The 16,520-nt window shown below is 37.6% G+C and overlaps 1 pseudogene; it reads left to right on the forward strand.

Annotated features, from left to right (window-relative positions):
* Positions 1–255: 255 nt before the first annotated feature.
* The window catches only part of LOC123383229, a 40,134-nt pseudogene continuing 23,869 nt past the window's right edge, over positions 256–16,520 (forward strand).

Raw genomic sequence — 16,520 nt, forward strand, 5'->3', positions numbered from 1 at the left:
TTGAGGCTTATGAACCTAAATTTAGAAAATATTTCAGGTTAGGACTAATTTTAATCTAATTTGTAAATCTGGTACAGTAAACCTACATGTCTATTTATTGATTTCACATGGATGTTTTACATAGCATGGACTCAAAGTCTCCCTATGGTATAGTCCTTTTTTTCTCTCTCTCTCTAAAGAGAGGGATATGTTAGCTTGAGTTCCTCAGACGTGGACCCAGAGATAATCTGTGATTACAAAAGTTTCCCAGAAGAAATGAGTCAAGGAGGAAATGGGACAGAGAAGTGGGGAGACTACTGGTACTCTGTCAGAGACTCGCAGGAAATTTGGAGTGTGCCCAACCTCCGAATTGTCCCGCCCAGGAATAAGGCATCTGGGACACCTGTTATTGCAACCTGTCACTTACTAGTTAAGCCTCATGCCTGTAAGGATGCAAATTCCCAAGTAAATTTTGTTCTCCATTCACACAGCTGATGAAGCCTCTCATTCCCCTTGGGTAGCGTTCCAGAAAGAACGAGTTACAGGTACTCGCTGCTGGGAGCGAACGCTCACAGAAGCTTTGGGGGTGCACAAAATGCTCAAAAGGAAGCCAAGTGGTTCTGGGAAGAGCACCCATATGGTTGTCTCATACACATAGACATGTATGGGAAGCTAAATCATGATTGTAAAGTTTTGTGAAAGCAAATCAGTAGCAAACTTGACTGAGAGACTGGATCATTTCATGTTTTCAGATAAAATAATCTGGTACATCAGTAATTACAGGAAACATGGTCTTTCCCATAAGGAAAGAAGCTAGTCAGCAAAGTTTTCCCTGTCCTGAAAAAGTGTGCATTTTGCCTTCGTGATTACATATACTTTTTCTTTCTTCTTTTCTTCCTCCCTTCCTTTCTTTCTCTTTCTCTTTCCTTCCTTTCTTCTTTCTCTTTTTCTTTCCTTTCTTTCTTCCTTTCTTTACTTTTTCCAAATGTCTTACCTTTTATTTATTTATTTATTTTACAAATAATCAGTCCCCATTCAGAATATCTTGTTCTTTCTTTGGAAATGTCAATAATCTTAACCAGAATATATAAAGATTATCAGGCCAGCAATTTATTGTATAATTTTGACATACTAGTGTCAGTTTGCAACCCTTTCAGAAGCTTCTTTGGTGTAATCTCAAACCAGCCAACATAAGGACAAGGCAGGTAGAGGCTGAGGAAAGAAGCAGCCGCTCCAGGTTCATAGGTGGAAGTTTTAATAAACCAAGAAAACTTACACATGAGGCTTGTCTTGGGGGGCAGCTAGATAAATAGATCCCCACACTTGCCCTCAGCATCTCAGGTTTATAAAAAGGCCTTAGTTTTAGTCAGGTACACCATGCAGGTGTGTTCAACATCTCAAGGCTCTGTCCCAGAGCAGCTTCTGAGAGAGGGAAAGGCAAGTGGAACCCACATTGCAAGGACAGGGGAAGGGATGGAGAACCTCTGAGTTCCCTGGGGGCAGCCCAAAGATCAATCACCTCTCTTCGATGACATTGTCCAACAATTACCACAATGCTTTTATGTTTAAAATGTAATTTTTAGGAGACAAAATTGTTTCCAAGTTATCGATAGAGGTTTGCTGAAGGGTTGAAGTGCTAACAACACACACTGACACTGCATGAAGTTACTAAAGCAGATTTAGTTATTTTACTTTGATCAGAGCAAAATAAACAAACAACAACTATAGACGGTATGAAACTTTTAATCCATTTTGTCAGCACATACCTAATGTTACATTAATAGACATTTCTACAAAAATAAATTTAAAAAAACAGATGCTTCCAGTTTGGATTTTCTCATTTTTTTTTCAACGTTTTTTATTTATTTTTTGGGGGGGACAGAGAGAGAGACAGAGCATGAACGGGGGAGGGGCAGAGAGAGAGGGAGACACAGAATCGGAAACAGGCTCCAGGCTCTGAGCCATCAGCCCAGAGCCCGACGCGGGGCTCGAACTCACTGGACCGCGAGATCGTGACCTGGCTGAAGTCGGATGCTTAACCGACTGCGCCACCCAGGCGCCCCAAGGATTTTCTCATTTTTAATGGGGTGGTCCTAGATATGATGGCATTATCTTTCTTCCCATTGTAAACAACGAAAACACTGGGTGAAATACACATTCAAACTTTTTCCACATATCAGACCACACACACACATACACACACACACACACACACACACACACACAGGACTGTGAGCTATAAGTAAGAGAAAGAAAGGGAACCCACAACAGTGCTTACTCACTCTCAGAGGCTGCTCTGGACCATGGGACAGAGCAGGAAGAGTCAGGGGCAACCCCAAGCAGAGAGGCAAGGCCTCTCTGAGTCCAGGACTGTTAGGGGAGGATTCAGGGGAGGAACAGGTGGATGGGATTTGAGTGCTGGAGTTATAAAGAGGAAGGGACCCTGCAAACAAGCTCAAAAATCTGCATAAAGGACCCCTAACGTGTATGGGGTAATACTGAGTCCCACCTGCACAGAGTGAAGCATCACATGACTGGCAATAAAGGGAAAGGAAGTATAATAATTCCATCAGCTTGCACGACATGGGGAAAGTGTTCTGATCAGCAAGGTTAAGACTCCTTGTCAAACCCCCTGGGTATTCACCCCAGAATTGTAGTGCAGGGCCAAACTTCCATACTGTGCTGAAAAGCAAGACTTAGACTTTTTAGTTTGCTCTCACTTTCTTAATAAGCCCTAAGACATAAAGTCCATGTTACCAATCACTTGCAATTTATGCTAGCATTTTGGCTATTAACATACCTTTTTTACTATTCTAATTTTTTTTATTTAATGTTATCCCATTATCAGACCACATTACATTCTCTGAATACACTAGAGTAATCCTTTTTTCATTTTGCCTTTCTACTGAGTTTTTTTTTTAATGAAACATACCTGTATATTTGTCCCTGTTTTATTTAGCTTACTTCTTATTTGTTTGTCATCAAATTACTGAGTAGTTTTTTTTTCTTAACAGAGCCTCATTTATTTATAATAATAATAAATGATATATTGTTATTATGAACACATATTGTAATAAAAGTCAATGAGCCAGACTATCTTTAGAATAGTCTTGACCAAAACACTTCCTTTCTGTTATAATTCACAATGGACATGAATCTCACTATTATATATGAATTCTTTCCTTAGTACTAAAAATTGCTGGTGTATTCATTACATACACAGTGTTTTTCCTTGTCTCATTGCCTGGGAAACAATATAATTATGGAAAATATTGTGTTTGCCTGTGCATAATATTTCCCAAATGAGAGATAAATGCCTAGATTTCTGCCATGATACGAGTATGTTCTGTCTGAAATATTTTCATATTCATTGAGTATTATGCACAAAGAGTAGGGTATGTATGAATATAAATGTTATATGCTTTCCTCTAAATGTAATTAGTTCCACAAAGAATATAGCTCTTTATTTAAAAATATAAAAAGTGGGAAGGGACCATGGAAAGTTTTTTGCATCTCTCCTCCCTGAAATGCAGCCAGATCAACACCAAATCATCTTGCACACCTAGAAAACTGATTTGAGGATAACACAACAGTCTGCCCAATTTATTTTATTTTTTTTTTCAATTTTTTTTAACATTTATTCATTTTTGAGACAGAGAGAGACAGAGCATGAGAATGGGGAGGGTCAGAGAGAGGGAGACACAGAATCTGAAACAGGTTCCAGGCTCTGAGCTGTCAGCCCAGAGCCCGACGCGGGGCTCGAACTCACGGACCGCGAGATCATGACCTGAGCCGAATCAGCCGCTCAACCTACTGAGGCACCCAGGCGCCCCCAGTCTGCCCAATTTAAACCACAGAACTCAGCAGGCGAAGTCCCAGCAGAATCCAGAGAACAACCACATTTGCTGGTGTTGGAACAAGGACATTAAGAGTCAAGCCTGATCTGTCAGATGTGTGTTGTGAGTTACCATAATCCCTGAAATGCTGCTGCTACACGATCACACAAACTTTTTCTGGGGTGGGCTGTCATCTGGGCATTGCTCAGTGAGACCATTCCCCAGAGGGTCTGAGCAGGTCAAAGCCCCAGTCCCTCAGAAGTGAGGGCTTGTGAAAGAGCCCCATCTGAAATAAAACTCAGGAGGGAGGTGCTGCCTCTCAGCCTGATGGCTTGGTCACAGGCTGTGTAAGAAGCAGGGAGTGGGCAGAAGACTGAGACAAAGGAGGGGTGCTTGATTACCAGTGGGGGAGAGCACAGAGTTCTGAAACTAGAGACTGGGTAGCTGTGTGATGCCATTTTCACCCCTCCTGCACATGTGCATACATGCCTACACACACCAGAACAATCCACCCCAGTAAGCTAAGCAGTGCCATCTAGTGGAGAATGGAACCATTACACTAAGCCCCACCCAACTGGGCCAATTACACTCTTGAGGAACACCACAGGTCTCTCCCTCTGCTTAGTTTACAGACTATAAAGTGCTTCATAGATTGACTTTTAGGGGAAACTGGATGTAATTTCAGTAGGATTTCATTCTGTTAGCTTGTCCATCTATTGATTTTTTTCCTTTCCCTTGTTTTCTCATTCTTGAATACAGAAAAAGAAAAAAAATATTTTTATTTTCCGTTTTTTTAAATTTTTTAATGTTTATTTACTTTTGAGAGAGAGCAAGCAGAGTAGGAACAGAGAGAGATAGAGACTCAGAATCTGAAGCAGGCTCAGCCTCTGAGCTGTCAGCACATATCCCGATGTAGGGCTCGAACCCATGAACCGCGAGATCATGACCTGAGCTGAAGTCGGACGCTTAACTGACTGAGCCACCCAGGTGCCCCCTTATTTTCTGTTTTTGTAAGAAAGAGTTTTCTTTATTTTTTTCTACTGTATTTTTCACTTTTTTGTAAATGTTTTAAATTCTATTTTACTTTCATAGTTTCATTTTATTCTATTTTATGGTATTCAGTTTTTCAAATTTGCAAAAGTTTTCCTTTTTTTTCTTTCACTTTTTTCTCTATTCTATCAAGCTTCTTCCAACAACCAGACCAAAACACATCTAGAGGTTAGAACCCTTAATTTGATTTTTTGTATTGTTTTTAAGTTTTTAATTTTTATATTTTTTACTTTATTAATTCCTTTTCTTCCTTCAAAGTGACAAAACAAAGGATTCACCCCAAAAGAAAGAATAGGAATAAATAACATCCAGGGACTTAATCAACACAGATAAAAGCAAGATGTTTGAACCAGAATTTAGAGTTATGATAATAAGAATACTAGCTGGGGTTTAATATAGATTAGAATCCCTTTCTGTAGAGATAAAGAAGTAAAAGCTAGTCAGGATGAAATTTAAAATGCTATAACTGAGCTTCAATCTCAAATGGATGCCATGGCAGCAAGGATGGATGGGGCAGAGCAGAGAATCAGCGATACAGAGGACAAAATTATGGAGAATAATGAAGCAGAAAAAAAGAGGGATACTAAGGCAAAGGAGTACAATATAAGAACTAGAGAAATCAGTGACTCATTAAAAAGGGGGGAAAAACATCCAAATCATAGGATTCCAGAAGACAAAGAAAGAGAAAAAGGGATAGAAGGTTTATGTGAGCAAATCATAGTGGAAAACTTTCCTAACCTGGGGAAAGACACAGATATCAAAATCCAGGAAGCACAGAGAACTCCCATTAGATTCAACAAAAATTGGCCAACAAGGCATATCATAGTCAAATTCGCAAAATACTCAGGGAAGGAAAGAATCATGAAAGCAGCAAGGGAAAAAAGTCCTTAACCTACAAGGGAAGGAATATCAGGTTCACAGCAGACCTATCCACAGAACTTGAAAGGCCAGAAAGGAGTGGCAGAATATATTCAATGTGCTGAATCAGAAAAATATGCAGCCAAGAATTCTTTATCCAGCAAGACTGTCATTCAAAATAGAAGGAGAGATGGAAAGTTTCCCAGACAAACAAAAACTAAACCAGCCTCACAAAAAAATGTTAAGGGGGACTCTCTGAGGGGAGAAAAGACAAAAACAAAACAAAACAAAGCAAAACAAAACACCAAAAGACCAAAAGCAACAAAGACTAGAAAGGACCAGAGAACACCATGAGAAACTCCAACTCTACAGTCAACATAATGTCAATAAATTCAGATATTTCAGAATTCACTCAATAGACTAATTGTTTCAATAAAAAGACATAGGGTAAGAGAATGGATAAGAAAACAAGATCCATCTATATGCTGTTTACAAGAGACCCATTTTAGACCTAAAAACGCTTTCAGATTGAAAGGAAGGGGATGGAGAACCATCTATCATGCTAATAGTTATCAAACAACAACAACTACAATTACAACAAAAAAACCCAGAGTGGCCATACTTATACCAGACAAAATAGTTTTATTTTAAAGCTAGATTTTAAAATAAAGACTGTAACAAGAGATGAAGAAAGACATTATATCATAACTAAAGGGTCTATCCACCAAGAGTATCTAACAACTGTAAACATTTACGCTCCAAACATGAGGCACCCAAATATGTAAACCAATCACAAAGATACAGAAACTCATTGATAATAATACCATAATAGTAGGGTATTTCACCACCCCACTTACAACAATGGATGGATCATTTAAACAGAAAATCAACAAGGAAACAATGGCTTTGAATGAGGCTCTGGACTGGATGGACTTGACAGATATATTCAGAACATTTCATCCTAAAGCAGCAGAATATACATTTTTCCCAAGTGCACATGGAACATTCTCCACAATAGATCACATACTGGGACACAAATCAGTCCTAAACAAGTAAAAATAGATTGAGGTCCTATCTTGCATATTTTTAGACCACTACACTATGAAACTTGAAATCAACCACATGAAAAAATTTGGAAAGATAACAAGTACTTGGAGACTAAAGAACATCCTACTAAAGAATGAATGGGCTAACCAAGAAGTTAAAGATGAAATTAAAAAGGACATGGAAGCCAACAAAAATGACCATAACTCAAAACCTCTGGGATGCAGCAAAGGCGGTAATAAGAGCAATCCAGGTCTTCCTAAAGAAGGAAGAAAGATCTCAGATACACAAACTAAACTTACACCTTAAAGAGCTGGAAAAAGAACAGCAAATAAAACCCCAAACCAGCAGAAGACAGGAAATAATAAAGATTAGAGCAAACCAAACCAAACAAAACAAAACAAAAAACAGTAGAACAGATCAATGAAACCAGGTACCTGTTCTTTGAAAGAATTAACAAAATCGATAAACCCCTAGCCAGTTTGATCAAAAAGAAAAAGGAAAGGACCCAAATAAATAAAATCAAGAATGAAAGAGGAGAGATCACAACCAACACAGCAGAAATAAAAAACAATTATAAGAGAATATTATGAGTAATTATATGCCAATAAAATTGTCAATCTGGGAGAAATGGGAAAATTCTTAGAAACATATAAGCTACCAAAACCAAAGCAGGAAAAACAAAATTTGGACAAACCCATAACCAGTAAACAAATCGAATCAGTAATCAAAATCTCCCCAAAAAACAAGATACCAGGTCCAGATGGCTTTCCATGGGGAATTACACCAAATATTTAAAGAAGAACAGCTTTTGAAGCCATTCCAAAAAATAGAAGTGGAAGGAAAACTTCCAGAATCATTCTAAGAAGGCAGCATTACCTTGATTCCAATACCAGACAAAGACCCCACTAAAAAGGAGAACTATAGAACAATTTTGTTGATGAACATGGATGCAAAAATCCTCAACAAGATACTAGCCCTAGCCAACTGGATCCAATAATACATTAACAGAATTACTCACCATGACCAAGTGGGATTTATACCTGGGATGCAGGGCGGTTCAATATCCACAAAACAATCAATGTGATACATCACATCAACAAAAGAAAGGATAAGAACCACATGATCCCTTCAATACATTTAGGTGAATGCAGATTCCCTTCCGCTGGGCTTCCTTGGAAACACCTGACGAAAAACAATTTTGGAAAGCCCTGTATGATTTATTTAGTTTCTTGGACCAGGGTTGTCATATGGCGGTTCCCAATATCTTTCAAATTTATAGCAGTCACTTAGAATATTAGTTAATGGACAATTCATGTATTCTCAGCATTCTTATTTTAATTGCTGAAGAAAAATGCCCTAGTATCGTAAAGTTGTGAAGTTTTACCCAATTTGAATATAAGATTTAATCCAAAAGTTAATCCTAACATTCCTAGCTTCTTTATATGACAAAACCTAAAAATTTATAACATAGAGTACATCTTTATGAATACAACCTTTAGGAATACAACCTTCAGCAAAGCTCTGATCAAAATTATATATAGTATACTTGGAAATTTAATTAATATTCAAGCCTCTGATACCTTATGTAGATCATCTGATTAATATATATAAATAAACAGGATCTACATGGGAAACATCGTATAATGTATTAAAAATTGTCTCCTGGCTAAACTCAGGATTTTTACAAATGTGACCATAATACTATAGACGCACAGCAAAGGGTGTACGTTACTTTACTGCAGGTAAACAGTCAGTGAAATATTATGTATGACTCCTCAGAGCAGAGACACAACAAAATCCTGCAACATGGAAAAGTTTTGGAGACCCACAAAGCCCAGCTAACATGGCGAGAGGTTCTTGGTCTCAGTCATCTATGAGAATAATATGGGATCTTGTCAGTTGTTCTGGTTTGTCTTTTGCAAGAGTATTTTTTATATTCCTGTCACTGACAACTGTTCTAGAGAAACTGGCTAGTACTTGTTAAGCTGCCAGGGGAGCCCAGAATATTCTAAGCATGAGGTGTCCCAATCACATTACCCTCCCTGCCAACCCAGGCCCAGGCCCAGGCTCATCTAAGGCTAGTCTTGATTAAACAATAATTAAAACATTTGATCCAATAGTGGTACCAGAAAGGCATCAGAAAAGGGAAAGGATGGGGATGTGTGAGGAAGTGACCTTCCTGCCATGTTTCCACAGCTGGACCCAAGCCTTTACTTGCTCTAGTAAAAGAGAAAGCCACGGTCTTCTCCTTGGATCATTTAGCAAACCATCCATACTGGAACTGGGATGGAGACTCATGAACACTCTGCTTTCTTTTCCCCAATCTTCATGTTAGAAAATATTTGAAAGGTATTTCATGTCAGTCAACAGAATTTGATGAGAACAAAAGAGTAAGCTACCTATGAAATGCGGAGATGTCATTGTATTTTTAGATGCTATAAAACTGGTTCTCCAATTGGTTTCTCTTAAACACCACCATCTAAAGCATTCCAGATTTAAATGTTATAATAAGAAGAAAAGGGCTAATAGGAATTAGAAATATAAAATAAACAGGGTTTATTGAAGGACAACATGGAGGCTATGTTGTCTTTAAAAACATTTTGAGGGCACCTGGGTGGCTCAGTTGTTTAAGTGTCTGACTCTTAATTTGGACTCAGGGCGTGAGCCCTGCGTGGGGCTCCCTGCTGACAGTGAGGAGCCTTCTTGGGATTCTGTCTTCCTCTCTCTCTTCCCCTCTCTGCTCTCTCTCTCTTTCTCTCAAAAATAAATAAATAAATTTTAATACAAAAATAATAAAAATAATAAATAATGGATACTCTTGAGTATCCATTACATACTAAATACAAAAAATACAATATCTTCCCCCTCCCTAAAAGCTTACACATTAAGTCAGTAATTTCTCCTCAACTTCTTGAGAAGCTTATTTAGCCTAATGATGAAGAATCTGTAAGTATGTGAAACAAAATTACAGCTGTTCGTGTCATTCAATTATTCTTAGATAAGCAGGTATCTTTAAAGGTCCTGGCTGAGTGTAAGTGAAGGTACAGATACTTTTATTCTAAATGTCAGTAATCTCGATGGGTTCATGCTGTCAATGCAAGTTAATTACTGTCTTAAGAAGTGATATTCAGGCAGAGAGTTCTATGAGCCTCCTCATAAAATTGAGCTATATTTCCTCATAAATTTTACAAAGCACTTGGAAATAAATCCACACTTTAGGAGAAGATAATATCTCTGACATGTGCAGCAATTTAGGAAAATGAAAATATCACATTGAAACATTATGATAAGGAAGTGTGGAAGGAAAGTTTAGGAAACATCATTACTTATGGAATGTATATTTGTTTCCTCTTGCTGTACAGAAATGTTTAGAGTATTATTTTAATTATATTTCGGTCTTCATAATAATTTTGAGGTAGGTTCTGAAGGTCTGAAAAAAGAGATGCGTCGGGAAAGAAAACTGCCACTGAAAACATTTCAGGTAAGAAGTTTGGCTGTATGGGGGCGCCTGAGTGGCGCAGTCGGTTAAGCGTCCGACTTCAGCCAGGTCACGATCTCGCGGTCTGGGAGTTCGAGCCCCGCGTCAGGCTCTGGGCTGATGGCTCAGAGCCTGGAGCCTGTTTCCGATTCTGTGTCTCCCTCTCTCTCTGCCCCTTCCCCGTTCATGCTCTGTCTCTCTCTGTCCCAAAAATAAATAAACGTTGAAAAAAAAATTTAAAAAGAAGTTTGGCTGTATGTAAATTGAGATTCAAGGAAATCCACAGCTGTATTGCAAAAATAAACGTTGGGTTTTGGCTTTATTAAATTAAACTATAATATGATGCAGAAAAGTGCACAAAATGTAAATGTCCAGCTCAATGAATAATTATCACCAAGGAATAATTTCCACCTGTGAAGTCAGGTGGAATATTGGCCACTGCCCAGAATCTCAAATCATGCTCCCTCCCAATGTTCAGCCCCTCACTTCTCAAGGAGAACACTTTCCCTTCTGACTTGCAGCAGCTTAGGTTGATTGTGCTTATTTTGAAGTTACATTAAATGGAATTATCAATGTATATGTTTTTGCGTCTGCCTTCTTTCATTCAGTATTGTGTTCCTGAGTGTCTCCCATTTGGATGCATATAAGGGGAGGGTTTGCACTTTCACAGAGGCACAGGCAGAGTATTCCCATGTATGTTAAGAACCACAGTTCTATAAGTCCGTATATGTAGGCATTCTGCTCCGATGTTGACCTTTGCATCGTCTCTGCACTTGGGTTCTTACCAACAATTCAACAATAATTATTATGTGTATTCTGATGTATATATGTATGTATTTTTGTTGAGCATATTAATTGAATCATAACTGTTGGTTTTCTTACAGTGAGTCTTCCACAAGCAAAGTATATTTTGCTCTATTTTGCCCATTCTTCTAGGTTCATACTAGGAAATCATTAAGACTTTTATATGCTTTCTCCAATGTGTAATAACATTGAATACCTTTTTCAAATAAACAATTTAATGTGCTGTTTTTGAAGTTCCTAATCAAGCTTTTTCTGCCATTTTTAAGTGAATATCCTGTTTTTCTAACTAATTTGTAGAATTTCTTGTAAATAAATCATAGTCTATGTATGAGACTTCTGTTGTCTATTTGTATCATAAATATCTTCTTCTAGCCCTAGTGGACCTCGGATATGCTGTCTCCCACAGTGGAAGAAATGTATTTGCATATCACGCCAGGTGGGTTTAGAACAGGCTTTTCAAAAATTATAGTTGTAAAATTTGCCGATATTAGCCTGGTGAACCTGAATATAATTATCAATTTTCAGTATTATACATATCATCATATGTGAGGATACATTTCTAAACTAGTTTATGGGAAGTTTGAAAACAAAACTAATTTTAAACGAGGCATTGCAAATATATAAGGATAAGATGAAAATCTAAGAAGCAGTTGGAACGGACGAGATATTAGGAAATGGAAATAAAGAACCTTTTTCTAAGTAAAAAGCCATTATTGGATCCCAGCAGTTGGATCTATGACTGGCCACAACCAAAGTCATGGCAAGACAGGTTGGAAATATTTTCAGTACTGTCCCTAGAGATGTTCTGTATAAGCCCAGAATCTTCTCTGTCTTCTGAGAAATACATTTCAGTTTGGCCAAATAAATGTTCTGCACCGGCAGAAGGCTAGGCTATGGAGGAAGGACAGCATCAGAGTATCATCACATACATCAGTTTACATAACTCGAGACACCAAAGACTTCATAACATGTACAACCATCTTCCTTACTGTTGCCAAAGTGCTTCTGTAAAGTTACTCAGAAAGACAGAAGTAAAGTCATTTACATTACTCCGGTGACTGGGGGAGACCGGCTTTATTCTCATGTTGATTTCTTTGTACCTATGGAGAATATGTTCAGTTTGTATTGGAAACAGAATATCGATAAAGACATACAAGTGCTTTAATGCAATTCAAACCCAGGAGAAATAACATGCTGTCAGTAATTACGTAATTCAAGAAACAAAAGCTACGCAACAGTAAACTTAAAAACAGAAATCTTAATAAACCACAGAAAATCAAAACAACGTTAACATTTAATTACTGTGAACACCTTTAAAATTTCTAGTATTCTAATTTCTTTCAGAAGAATGACTTAGAAGTTCAATGCATAATCAATAAAGCATTTATTTTTCTTTAAGAATGAATAGTGCTCAAAAATAAACAATCCCTTAATTTACTAAGCAGTTAGTAGTATTTAGTGGTAATACACATAAAAGCAGTCGTAAGAGTTGAGGTAGCAGCAATCATCATTTCAGAGGTCTGGGCCGGTTTCTGTGCCATTGAGTGGACACGGGTAAGTTAGACTGGAGGCTACTGACCTGCAGACCAAGCATTTTCATTTCTGTGTGAACTCTGTATTACCTCTAACTCTACAATTGAAAGCATATTTAATTCTGGAATTTGAATTCTGGAAACAACATAGACAAATAGAAACTTGGCCGACCTCTGGTGCATCATCTCTTACCGGGGCAAATATGTAAATTACTATGGCTTGGGTAACATACTTGACATAATAATTTGGAGCAGGGAATCAAGATTGACAATAAATTGCTTAAACATTATTGGAACTGGGGCGCCTGGGTGGCTCAGTCTGTTAAGCGTCTGACTTCATCTCAGTTCATGATCTCACTGTGGGTTCGAGACCCCCGCGTCAGGCTCTGTGCTGACAGCTCAGAGCCTGGAGCCTGCTTTGGATTCTGTGTCTCCCCCTCTCTCTCTGTCCCTCCTCTACTCATGCTCTGTTTCTCTGTCTCTCAAAAATGAATAAATGTGGAAATATATATATATATATGTATATATATATATATATGGGAAAAAAAATAAATGGTATATAGATGGAAAGAAAGATAGCAGGTCATGATCCCACGGTTTGAGGGATGCGGTTTGAGGCCCGCATTGAGCTCTGTGCTGACAGCTCGGAGCCTGGAGCCTGCTTCAGGTTCTGTGTCTTGCTCTCCCTCTGCCCCTCCCCTGCTCATGCACGGTCTCTCTCTGTCTCTCAAAAATAAATAAATATAAAAAATTATTAGAAATAATATTTTTTTTTGCTACAAATGTATTCTCTTATTTAATTCTACCCACCAACTGTGTATAAAATACAAATATAGAGAAGAAGAATTTTTAGGGTATATATAAAGAAGAAATGATTTAAAAATAAAAAATAGAATATTTGAGAATTTATGCAAGAAAAATATTTGTAATGGGTGATTGCTCTTGTTAGAATAAAATATAGACTAAATGCAGTAACAGAAGTATTGTTAATTGAACAAGAAGAAAAGAGACGTATTTTAGGCTGTCTGGTATAAATCAGAAAAAATTGGAAATTTCTATCCTCAAAGAATTATGCAGATTAGAAGTAAAAAGTAAAGTGTAAATTTTTTACCGTGAGGAGGATGTTTTTCAGGTTTGCACTGGAGAAAATGTATTTTGGAGCTTATGGAAATAAAAAACCTTAGGTTTTGAAAATTACAAAAAGAACAAGTTGGGAAGAATTCATAAAAAGTCAGTTATTTGAATCACGGAAGCGATTAAAAATGAGGTATTATCTGTGGCAGGGCGTGTTACAATCCCACCCTAAGAAAAGAAGGACTCTGCCGTCTTTAACCCCGTTAGCTTGTGAGTTCTTTCAACGCACTTATGCTATTCAAGTATATTGAGCAAACAGCATCATAAACAAAAAAAGAGGGGGAGGAGGAACAGGAAGAGGGAGGGAGGGTTCTTATCTTCCATTGGCTAACCTATGTCTTACTGCCTCACCTCCACCAAGTGAGTGACATTAGAAGATTGTAGATAAGGGTCCCTTGGGTGGCTCAGTCCACCGAATGCATTCGACTTCGGCTCAGATCATTATCTCACGTCTGGTGGGTTTGAGCCCGGCATCGGGGTCTGTGCTGACAGCTCAGAGCCTGGAGCCTGCTTCGGATTTTGTGTCTCCCTCTCTCTCTGCCCCTCCCCTGCTCTCTCTCTCTCTCTCTCTCTCTCTCTCTCTCTCAAAAATAAATAAGCATTAAAAAAAAAAAGTGTGTAGATAAATGCAACTGACTCATTTACCCCTAAGAGACAAAGGATCTGGGCTGTATTTACTGTTAGATCAACTACTGTTACTAAAGAAAACAGATTCATTAAGCAAAATTATTACCTGGGTCATATATATTTTATGTATGCAAAGTAACTTCTCATTCATAGACTATTTTAAACAATAAATTCGAATATCTGATAAGATCTTAAGTATGCATTTTCTCTTTTTTTTTTCCAAAAGAAAAAAAAATGTTATAATGATTTCTGTTTTCATACACAGACTGACCAGCAGCACAAGGCTGGCAACAAGCTGAGGCAATCCTAAAAAGACCTTTAAAAAATTCGTCTGGCGTGTGACCCTTTTTCTCTTTTGACCACGGAGCTTCCTCAGAGCTGGACTTTATAGATGTAATATTAGAAACACCATCACATTCTGTAACGTATTTTTAAGGACAGCTTCATGGAAACTGATGGACTGAAATAATTTGCCCATATCCCAATTATTGTGTTTTCTCATAACACCAGAATTTCTGCACATGGGATGCTGCTGTAATGTTTTTTGTCACTTTGCAAGTTTGAGTTGCGAAAGTCAGTCTTGTACACCATTTTCCCTTCCTGTTGTCTCCATTTTGAGTAGTTTCTACAGTGTGAATGGTGGTTTCTGACTCTGGGAAACATGTTGAAGCGTATGTATTGCCATATGATTAAAAGTTATTTTTATTAAAGTAATCAAGGATCAAAAGAACAAATGTAAAGTTGGCATCACTTTAGACACTTTGGAGGGGTACACAGACATCTGTACTTGTGGCCAGCTGTACCTGGCCATGCTCCCAGGGCCCCAGTGGCTCTCCTGGACCCCAGGATGCTTTTAGGAGGACTCCAGAGGAATAGGCTGAGAATGTCTGTTTGTCTGATTTCCACCTTCTTTCTTTTGCTTTCTATCTCCTTTATTGGTATCTTCTTAGCACATGCACCACCTCTAACACATAATTTTTCTCTCTCACAGCAACAAAAAAGGGAGAAATGATAAAAATAATTCACACTCAAATGCCAATGATAATTTATTAATACGAAGGCATAATATTAAAGAGTAAGTAATGAAACGCCACACATTTCCAGTACATTTGCTTCTTTGTAAGAAAATGTCCCAGTATAACCTTTTGAGGATTGTTCAATAAATGCGACTGACCTCAAGTGTTTAAGGTATATAGATATAGATATAGATATAGATATAGATATAGATATAGATAGTATTATGCATTTCTATACTGACTCCATATTAATAAAAAAATGTGTCGTCCTCCGTTGGGTAATAATAGCCATGTTACTTTTTGAGGGTGTCAGTTGTATTATTTATTTAATGCTCAACACAAAGTTTTTAGTATTTTTTCTTATTACATTTTAAATATAAAGAAATTAAAGTACAAAGAAGTGTCTTCCTGAAGCTCATCAATCTTGAGTTTGTATGTTCCAGACTATATATTTAAATCTAGCTGTGTCTGATTCTGGAGCTTTGCTCTATCAATGTGTAATAATTGTGATAATAGATGAGAGTTTAAGGATAGTATGGGAATTTAAAAAAAGGATAGTATGGGAGTGTAAAGGGGAAAATAATTAAAAATTTAGTTTTCATGCTAATAGCCTCTTTAATTTCATAAAAGTTACGTATATAAGCAGAAGATTAGCTCAACCAGCTTATCTTTGGGGGTTAAAATCCTGTCGAGGGCACTTAATTTATTTATCCTCTTGAGAGATATAAACACAAATGGAGCTGTTCACTATACACTTTTGGAAAAATTTTGAATCCATAATTCTGTCTGCTCTGCATACGTTTGAGATCCTACGACTTCAATGTAAGACAAGGAGTTTGCCCCAATATCCTTGGTCGAATTTGGAAATCAGCTGAATGTCTTGGCAGCTGAAGCCTTATTTTATCCCCAAGGCTGTCAGCCACCCTGTAAAAGCCAAATTTACTTGTTTTTATTTTTGCGCATTCGCTCCAGAGTGAATTTTATTCTTTCTAAAGACAACCTGTTTGAATGGAAACGTAGCTCTCGTTAAAGATGGGAGAGATTGCTCTAAGAGGTTTATTTTCCATTAGAGTTTCTATCTACTGCCTCTGTGTATTCTTCCTCTCAACAAAGTCATTTACTTGAAAGGGGTAATAGCTGTTTTCCAGACCTGAAGAAG

Source organism: Felis catus, chromosome F2, assembly GCF_018350175.1.
Source record: "Felis catus isolate Fca126 chromosome F2, F.catus_Fca126_mat1.0, whole genome shotgun sequence".
Lineage (NCBI taxonomy): Eukaryota > Metazoa > Chordata > Mammalia > Carnivora > Felidae > Felis > Felis catus.